Source organism: Leptonychotes weddellii, chromosome X, assembly GCF_054177405.1.
Source record: "Leptonychotes weddellii isolate Sample4059 chromosome X, ASM5417740v2, whole genome shotgun sequence".
NCBI classification, from domain to species: Eukaryota; Metazoa; Chordata; class Mammalia; order Carnivora; family Phocidae; genus Leptonychotes; species Leptonychotes weddellii.
Window position 1 is genome coordinate 27674331 of NC_138385.1, and position 10773 is coordinate 27685103.

Below are 10773 nucleotides of genomic sequence, written 5' to 3' on the forward strand. Positions count from 1 at the left end.
AGTGTGTGATGTGGGACTCAATCTCACGACCCTGGAGATCATGACCTGAGCCAAAATCAAGAGTCAGATGCTCAACCGACTGAGCCACCCAGGCGCCCCTGAATATGTTCTTTATACCATTGCCCTCCATCCAGGCATTCCTCCTTAACCTGCTTTTCCCTATAGCTCTTCAGCTGGGTAAGCCCTGAGCCTGGTCCCTGCACGAACAGAAAACATAACATGAAGTTTCCTGGCTGGGATAGGTGTTCACACGAAATTCAAACGTCCTTTGTGCTAGCCCTCCAGGTTGTTTTCCAATCCACTTTGCCCCACTCTGCTCCTTCACTGTCTGAGGCTCTTCTGAACTTGGCCTTTTGACCGGCTGCCGGCTTCACTTTTCAATAAGTTGGTCCTCCAGGTTTTTGCTTTCCCCCAGATTGCTGACTCCTTGCCCTGACCTTTGATTTGCATGAGCTTCTGGACTCCTGATTTCCTACATCATCGGCAACATTGAAACATGTGGGTCCTTAAAACAAATTACGGAAGTTTAAATCCAGGCTGCTCTGCCACTGGCCAGCTCTGTGACCTTAGACAAGACAGCTGTCCTCTTAGGATTTCAGTCCCTTCTTCTGAAATGTAGAGGACCGAGGCATCGCCTAATTAATTGGGTTGTTTGAGAAAAAATAATTAAGAGGCCAAGAGCATCACTGATATTTAAAGACATCAGACACACTCCAGGAAATGCCGGAGCAAACCATTAGCAGAGATCTTGTGGGGTTGCTGCAACATGACTCCTTCAACCTCAACTCCTTAACGATGTTCTCCTCGGGGTTCCTTGTGGATGTCTCAGTCACTACCTGGGTCCCCGGAGTGATTTTTGTTTTTCTGTATTACCTGCCCCTTGAGCCTCTCCGAAAGAAATTTAAAGTGGCTTATGGTAAGACAGACATAGGAAAGAGGCCCTATACATATCTTTTCTTTTTCCCTGGCACATGGCCTCTGAGATGCAGCATAGCCGAGTAGGGGGCATAAAGGTAGCTTCTGGAGTCAGACTGCCTTTTTTTTTTTTTTAAATTAAATTGTATTATGTTATGTTAGTCACCATACACTATATCATTGGTTTTTGATGTGGTGATCCACGATTCATTGTTTTTGTATAACACCCAGTGTTCCATGCAGTACGTGCCCTCCTTAATACCCATCACCGGGCTAACCAATCCCCCTCCCCCCTCCCCTCTAAAACCCTGTTTGTTTCTCAGGTCCATAGTCTCTCATGGTTCATCTCTCCCTCCAATTCCCCCCCCCCCATTTTTCCCTTCCTTCTCCTAAAGTCCTCTGTGCTATTCCTTATGTTCCACCAATAAGTGAAACCATATGATAATTGACTTTCTCTGCTTGACTTATTTCACTTAGCATAATCTCCTCCAGTCCCATCCATGTTGATATAAAAGTTGGGTATTCATCTTTTCTGATGGCTGAGTAATATTCCATTGTATATATGGACCACATCTTCTTTATCCATTCATCTGTTGAAGGGCATCTCGGCTCTTTCCACAGTTTGGCTATTGTGGACATTGCTGCTAGGGAGTCAGACTGTCTTAATTCAAATCCCACCTAACCACTCACTGGCCATGTGAGCCCGGCCAGGTCACCAACTCTTTCTGTGCTGCCGCTCCCCCAAATGAAAGAGAGATGATAACCCTAGCACCTACTCCATAAAGTCTATTCATGGATGACGTGAATGAATTATGAATTAATGAATCTGAATATATGAATGATGAATATATGAATTAATACACCTTAACACTATATTCCTGGCACCTAGTAGGTATTCAACTGATGTTAATTATTATCATTTCCTCCTGTACAAAGGGGATATGTCACACTCCTATGGATAATAATGATTCTTTGTAGGTTTGGAGGAAGACAGTATTAGATAATCCAGGAAAGGAATTTGACTTTGACTTTTGACTTCCACGTCCTCCTGTGGTGTGGCTTAAGTTATCAAACATGCAAATGAGAAGCGCTGACCTATTCAGTTGCTCATCCAGTTGCCTTTGTTTTCCCAGTCATAGCTTCTAGCCTGTCTCTATATTATTACTATTACCGGTAGTCCTGACACTGAGCTTTTGTAGGCTGCCACAGGGGACATGACCATGACCTTTAAAGGTCCTGAGCAGACACTACATTCACACAGCAACATTCAATTCCATATACACAGGCCCCCAAACTGGTGATTTTTATACTCGTGTCTGGAAAAGAGAAGCACATCAAGGTGCTCACTAAGTATTAGGAGTATTAGCCTAAAACACTCCAGACCAGGGAAGAAGAGACAGAGGCAGACAGGAGATAATCCATCTGGAGAAGACCATGGAACTCCCCACAGAATTCCATGGAAATTAGGAATAAACAGGCTATGGTTTCACAAACAATTTTTGCGGAGGAAAAACATTGATGGGGGATGACATCGGAAGGAAAGGAAGAGGACTCACTGAAGATATTTTTTGAGAGTAATACAGAATTCTCAAGCACTCTTAGAAATTCCCCATGTCCCGTATCTAGGCATAGCCTGGGAGAGTAGGTGGGTCAGGATCGCCAACTCACAGGTTCTGTTCCTGCTTCCCCCACACCTTAGACGTGTGACTCGGGGACAGCTTCTTGCCCTCTCAGTGCCACTTACATTCACATTGCTAAAAGAGGGAAAACCATCCTTTAGCCCCAAATCTGATCAAGGAACACGGGGAATTGTATCGGTGCTTGCCTTTGGGAGCAGCAACAGAAATATAAAAAAGTGTCCTGATCATTCATTTGGCAAACCTGTATATAGGCTGGACGCCAGCCAGAATCCCTAACAATGACTTATTTGCTCATAATATGCTTCCTTCCAACAAGCTATTTTATAAGGGAAGAATGTAAGAAGTAATTAGGAGGCCAGGGTTTAGAATCAGATTCTGGATCTCACACTAACAAGTTGTATGACTTGGGCAAGTTAATTATTCCTTGACTGACTTCATTTTTCTCAGTTGCGGAATGGGGAAAAAATACAGTACCTACCTCACTGGGTTTCTATGAGGATTGAGGTAAAGCATAGGAGGTACTGAGCTCAGCGCTTGGCACACAGCACATGTTGAATAAATATGACCTATTATTATAATTTAGCCTCACTACTCCACATTTAGGTGCATCAAGGGAAATAGAAGGAGATGAAGAGATGGGATGATGCAAACAAAGGCATGACACGAGTTGTCTCAGGGGGTGGGCTCAATGTCATTGTGGAGCATATGTTGATGGGGGCGGGTGTGAGTTGGTAAAACCAGGAAGGGAAAAGGCAACCATCAGAAGCAACTGAGGCTGGGACTGGGTTCAGGCAAATGAAAGCTCCAGAGAACTAGTTGGTGTGTTTGTTCTGGGAGACTGAGAGCGAACAGGAAGAAGGAATCAGTTCATAAGCACCAGTGTTAGCCAGAGTCCTAGCTTGAACCACATTTCTTATGAGAAGGCCCTCTGTGAAGGGGCGAGGTAGGCTGAAGAAGACAAGTCAGTGCAGGAGGCTGAAGAAAAACAGGCAGGCCCTGGCCTTCAAGGCTAGAGGTCTAAATTCATTCAATAAACACGAGTGGGGTATCTGTTACATGCAAGGCATTCTTATGGCCTCTGAAGGCAGCAATATACTTCCAGAGGCTCTCTTGCTTCTGTGAGCTCCTCAAGCAAATCACCAGTCCTAGTCCTCTTCACTCATTTGCTTAATATTTATTGGAAAATCTGGGTGCCAAGTATTGTGGTAGAACCCAAATACACCAAGGGAAAAGAAAGGAAACAAAAAGCCTTCAGGAGCTGTCTCTTGTGCACCCCAGGTAAGGACCTACTTTGAGGATCACCCTCCCAACCTCCACTGGGTCCCACACATGGATAGTCAGATAGGCAGTCTTTCCATTGTTCCATCATCCACAGAACAACCGAGTATGCCTCTTAGGAGTCACAGAGTTTGCTTACATGATCATCCAACTTGATTTCGAACATTGTTTTCTTAAGAGATATGGTTTTCCTCTGATTCAATTCCTACACTCACTTCTCACAATGCTGTTCCCAGAGCAGACATCTCCCTAGGTCAGGGGTTTTGTGACTCTGTTCAAAGACCTTTAAGATTCCTTAAAGAGGTTATGGTGTTTCTGAGAGTATTCAGTTTGAATTACACTAATCATATTGTTAAATATCTTTCAAAACATAGTAAAATTAAAAAACACTCGAATAAATATCAAATTGTAATATATTGGAAACCACTACAGTGTTAATTTGTGCTACTGGGTAAATTAGTTTTTAGTGCAGGCCTTGATTGATAGCTATTCCTACCATTTCTATTTAATTCAAGAGCCCCCAGAGATTGTAAGTTGAGCTATCCAAAACACTGCTTCTATTTGTAATTTATCTGTGTGAATTAGGAATGTCTCCACACTGTGCAACCAAAACCTTGTAGAAAAAATAAATTCGATACTGAAGCTGAACATAAGAATACAACTGTCACCCAGACCCCCATATTTCCAAGGTTTGTGTTTATCAAAATTCTAATCATGTGCTGATTATACCCTATAGTAAATGGTATAAATTTGAATTTAAAATATTTTAACATATATTTACATATTACAGCTTTCTGTAAGATTCTGTTTCATAATGATAAAACTTTCTGTTAAAAATAAAATTTAGAAACTGTTGTCCTAAGTGAACTCTGAAGCTCAAAGTTTAGTAGGGCGAAGTCAATTACAAGGCATAAGCAAACACATGGCATCCCAGTGAGGAGCCTGCATCAGTCAGATGCCTGGAAAGGATAAGAAGCTATGTTTCCACATCAGTCTATCTCTTCAGGAAACTGGAGGACATTTCCATAGAGCTCTCCACATTGTTAAGGCTCTTTAGCCTCAAACATTTCTGTTATAGGTGCTGTCCATATTCATGACGCGCTCTCTGCCCACTCCAACTACAATTGACTCTGTTCTCCTCTTACCATGACTGTAACTACTCCACTCTGAAGCAGTAAATGGCTCAGAAGAATATTAAATACAGATTGGCCTGGATCCCCAATTCTACTCAAGGACGACTAAGTACCTAGGAGGCTGGGAAGAATATGGAGCAAAGTGCTCTACATCTGAGAATTAACCAGCCATTGCTATGCTTCACCCAATGTCCTTTAATCTGCCCCCCCTAAAACTGAGCTCTTGCTACCTCACTCCGGTGGGATCTTCAGAGTCTTTCAAACTTAAGATCAAGCAATTTTGGTGCAACTCATTTCAGTAGTGAACTTCTCGACAGTGGCCCTTTCTTTCCAATCCTGCTCCCTGCAGACTCAACCAGGCCCACTGGCGGGCTTATTTGAAGAGTCCTTAGGTTTCTGTATTCCTGTCCCTGACTGGCTTGATTGAGTCCTCTCTTGACTTCTGCCCTGAATTCTGCTCTGGCTCCTGCCCTCCTCAGTTTACCTCCCTTTTCCTTCTCCTGCGTTCTCTCGGCAAGGGTCCTAGCCCAGCTCGCCATGTTCTCATTTCTCCTCTGTCACTCCAGGATTCCCAGTATACCTTGAACAATCTACCTCTCCAATGATCACACCGGCCTTAGTCCACACAATTTGGGGCTGAAAAGAAACAAAAGCTGATATCCAATTCTGCTTTGTGATCATCTAGAAGGGTGAAGATGATTCCGTCGTTCACGAAAATTGTCAAGTGAAAGATGGTGTGCAGATACCATCTTTCTTTTTTTTTAAAGATTTTATTTATTTATTTGACAGAGAGAGGGAGAGACAGTGAGAGAGGGAACACAAGCAGGGGGAGTGGGAGAGGGAGAAGCAGGCTCCCCACCAAGCAGGGAGTCTGATGCGGGGCTCAATCCCAGGACCCTGGGCTCATGACCTGAGCCGAAGGCAGACGCTTAACGACTGAGCCACCCAGGGGCCCCAGATACCATCTTTTTAAACAGTAATTCAGACTGCCGGTTTTCTTGATCCTGTAAACATATACCAACAAACCCAGTAAAGATAAGAAGAAAACCGTGGTATAGTTAACAGTTCAAATAAATCCCTCTGAGCCTGGGGCCTTTCAAACATTCGTGATTTTGCTATTGACGTGCAGTCAGGTGTCTCTACTTTCTGCTTCCTGTTAACTGCATTCTGCTTTTTTTTTTGGAGAATTTCCCAAGTTCCCTTTTTTTTGGAGAATTTCCCAAGTTCCTTTCCTTGCCTTATTCTTTTTCTAAAAACCTGATTATCATTTCAGTTATACCTGCAAGCAACTGATTGTGTTCCCTCCAAAGCATAGCTGGAAAAAGGAGGTGGGTGGGTTCGGGGTCCCTCCCTGCCTTTCCCTCCACAGATACATTTATCCCAATGAAATCACATTAAAGTGAGCATCAGAGGCAATCTTGAAGGGGCAGGGCAGAGAAAAACTTGCAGTTTAAAGGGTTTGTGCAGAAATTGGAAGGGAAAAAGGCCTTGGGCAGGGGACGGTCGTTTAGGGGGGAGGCTTCAGGTGCAGACAGTCTGTATGTAATTCTCAGCGAAGGAGTTCTCACTATCTTCCCCACCATCACACAGCCCACTGCTTCCTCAGTGGGCAATCCACTGCCCTGCCCACTTAGCAGAAAAGGAATCTATAACTGGGGGAACTCTGGTGAAGTAAAAGCCCCGATAAATTATGATACATCTATATAATGGAATACTGAGCTGATATTAAAAGACTAAGGTAGGTCCATAGGTGCCAATGTAAAAAATTTCCAGAAATTATTGCAAAAAAGTGAAAGGAGGAAAAGGCTTAGATCTGTAACTTTTTCATGATACAATTTATGTTTTAAAACTCTGAAGACTATAAACAGTATGTGAAGGCAAAGGCGTTAAAAAGAAGTGAAGATAAGGCCAGCAGGATACACACTATTAATGTTGGCTACCTTTGGGAAGGGAAGTTGACAAGTGTTAATGGGGCCTTTCATCTCTCATTTTGTATACTTTGGAAATTTTTAACAATGAATGAGGATTTTTTTTTTTTTTGTAACTTACAGAGGAGGGGAAAAAAATGAAGGTGATTTCAGGACTAGAGATGAGATCGGTGTGACCCACATAAGCCTTGCCCTTGAACTCTCTATTCTTCTCATCCACCAATACAAGTTCAAAATAGCTTAGGCTAGGGAGGGTCAAGTCAGTTCCTCAATGAGTCCAAACTCTCACACATGCTTTCCTTTCAGCCTAGAATACGCTTCTTCCCCTCCTTCCCCATGGTTAAGTTCTTCTTATCCTGCTGTTTGTGCTTAGAGGTCACTTCTTCCAGAAAGATACCCCCACATGCCACTCTGCACCATCTTCCTCCATTCTCCCACTCATCCCCCTGCGAGGCAGGGCTGAATCAAGGATCAGGTGAGCAGGTTGTCAGTTGGCCCAGTTAAATGCCTGCCCAGTGAAAAGGAGAAATGATAAAGGAACTATCAGAGAATAGTTACACTTCTAAGGTGAGTTGCCTCCAAATGGCTGGTCTTAACAGATACATACCAAGCTCCAAGAAAACCTGGACTTTCTCCATCACAGCACCTACCGTTCAGCATTGCGATCATCTGCTTGCTTGTCTGTATCCCTCACACAAATACAAATGCTATGGGACCATAAGAAAAGACTGCTTGCCCTGTAACTCAAGAACTAGCACAGTAGATGCAAAATATTTGTCTTAGTTTGGAGCTGCTATAACAAAATACCATAAATGGGGTAGCTTACACAACATGTAGTTTCCACAGTTCTAGACGTTGGAAGCCGGAGATCGGGATGCCAGCCGTGTCAGGTTCTTGGTGAGGGCCCTCCACCTAGTGGCAGACGGCTGACTCCTTGTACCCTTGGGAGGTGGAAAGGAAGCAAGCTCAATCTCTGGTCTCCGTTCATAATGGCACTAATCCCATTCGGGGCTCCACCCTCATGACCTAATCACTTCCCAAAGGCCCCACCTCCTAATATCATCACACTGGGATTAGTGTCTTAACATATGAATTTGAGGTGTCAAAATAGTCGGTCTATAGCAATATTTGTTTTTAAAGATTTTATTTATTTATTTGACAGAGAGAGGCACAGCGAGAGAGGGAACACAAGCAGGGGGAGTGGGAGAGGGAGAAGCAGGCTTCCCACCGAGCGGGGAGCCCGATGCGGGGCTCGATCCCAGGACCCTGGGAACATGACCTGAGCCGAAGGCAGACGCTTAACGACTGAGCCACCCAGGCGCCCCTGGTCTATAGCAATATTTACGCATGGAATAGATATATACATCGCAAAGGTCAGTGACTGACTTCAAAGAAGAGAGTTCGCAGATAGAAAAATCTTGTATCCTTTACCCTAGGAATGTAGATTTTCCAATCATAAGACTGAGAGAACCAAGAGGAACAATTACAAGTGGCCTCTCCCTGATTAGACCATCGCCTTGACATAGGGCAGGGTTTCTCAGCCTCGATAGTATAGACATCTTGGGGTGTAGGGGGCTGTCGTGTGCACTGTAGGATGTTTAACAGCAGCAGCCCTGCCCTCACCCACTAGATGCCCTTGACACAACTCCCCAGGTTGTAACAACCAGTCTTGCCAAATGTTGCCCAGGAGGCAAAAATCAATGACATAGGGTTTTCACATATATAATTGAGCAGGGCTATGTAAAAGTGATGGCACTTGCACACTCAGATGCAGTCCCTTTTTGATGTATGATTTGATCTTTACAAGCAGAAGGGCTCCAAATGAGTGATTATGATTACTGGGCAGGTAGGGTTTTAGGCCAGTAGTCTTACCTTAACTAAATGACACAAACGTTAATGTACAGTCAACCTTTACTAAGCATTCCCAGGTTTGAAACTCAGTTCCAGTCACTCTCAAGTGATTCTGAAGGTTCATGACTATCATCTGTCAGTGTGCTGGGGCTCTGACCATGTACTCTCTGTGGCTGGTGTGTGGAGGTGAGTTACTTGGCTAGTGAGCGAACCTAGCTGATCATCCACCACGGACATCATTTTCTTTTGCTTTAAGTGCCCGCATCATAACACGGCTTTGTTGTTCTCTATTGGAAATGGAAGACATAGTAATTTTTAAAAATTGGGCGGGTGGGGGGTGGTAACTTTCTTGTAAAAAGGCTGTACAAAGATGCCAATTTGCAGTAATGCTGATGAAAGTGAAGCAATCTAAGAGTATGGTGGCTTATATTATTGGTAGAATTTAAGAGCTTTATGAATTATTTTAAACCTGTATTTATAGGACTGTTATAGGCCCAAAGGGTTCCCTTAAAATTTTCAGTCATACTTCAGTACACTTCATAGGGATATTATATCCTATAGTGGTATTTATAAACTTGGAAATCTGCAAAGATCTTAAGACATGACCCTCAAGAATTTCAAGGAACTCTGAAAATTTAGAGGTCTCAGATGTGCCCCTTCCTCCTATACCCAAAATCAAATTGCAACCAGCTGGATGACTGCTTGTCTCCGTAATGACATCAAGTCCTCTTCCCATTTAAATGAGCAAATATATTCCCTATGTGATATCCAGATTATGTAACTCCCCTACTCTCAAGCCTGTAGCATACCACCCCTACAGCGTGTCAGATCCAAACAATAATCTTGTGTATGGGTGAACTTTTAGGCTCTTCACCAAAAGGCTACACTCTATGACTTAGCATCTCTCATTTTGCTGAATATTCTCACTCAGTTCTTCACCATGGCCTCCTTTACCTAAACCTAAGTTCTTTCCTGGTACTTCCACATTGTCCATCAGGCCAGGAGAATCCAATGAAAGTGTCCTCTTTACTTCCTTTCTGCCATGTCATGTTATTTCTTGCCTTAAACATTCTACTAAAGATTCACTACTATGAAAATGCCATGTGGTATAAATGAAAAGAACATAACTTGTAATCAGGCAGACTTAGATTTGAATCCATCTCTGCTACTCACCAAATGTGTGAGATTGAGCAAATTACCTCATTTATCTCTACAATCAAGTTTTTTTTGTGATAATCATGAGAATTAAATTTATCACTTGACCCCTCCCCCCCCACACACTTGCCCCTCAAACTGGCTGCACTTTTCATTTTCCCTACCATCCTTATTTCAGTCAATGGCACCCAGTATTTGATTCCAGAAACCTCCATCACAAAGTCTTATCAGTTTTATGACCTGTTATCTCTCATCCACATTATTACCATTCTTCCTTCATGTCTTGCCTATATCGCAGTAGCCTTCTAACTGGTCTTCCTCCTTTCATCCCCCACACTCCCCATCAATTCCCCTCATAGTTCCCAAGATGATCTTTTTAAAAAAAGATGAATTAGATTGTGTTTAATTATCTGCTTAAAACCTTCCAATGGGCTTCTACTTGAATTAAGATACAAACCACATTTTGTATTATGACCTTCAAGATCCTATTTAATTTAGCCTCAGACTACCTCTCTGACCTTATTTCCTGTCACTTCTCTATATTTCACACCACTAACTTTCCGTTCCTGGATGATAACTGGACTCCCTGCCTCTTGCCCACCTTCAATCCATTCTTCACACAGCAGCCAGAGTAACCTTGACATGCATAAAAAAATAGTGAAGATATTTCTATATCTACCAATTAATCCATTCTTCACACAGCAGCCAGAGTAACCTTGACATGCATAAAAAAATAGTGAAGATATTTCTATATCTACCAATTCTACCTCTAAAACATACCTTGAGTTTACGCACTTCTTTTCATTTGTACCCTGATTCAAGTCATTATCATCTTTCACAGAAATTTCAACAATAGATTCTTAACAGGTCTTC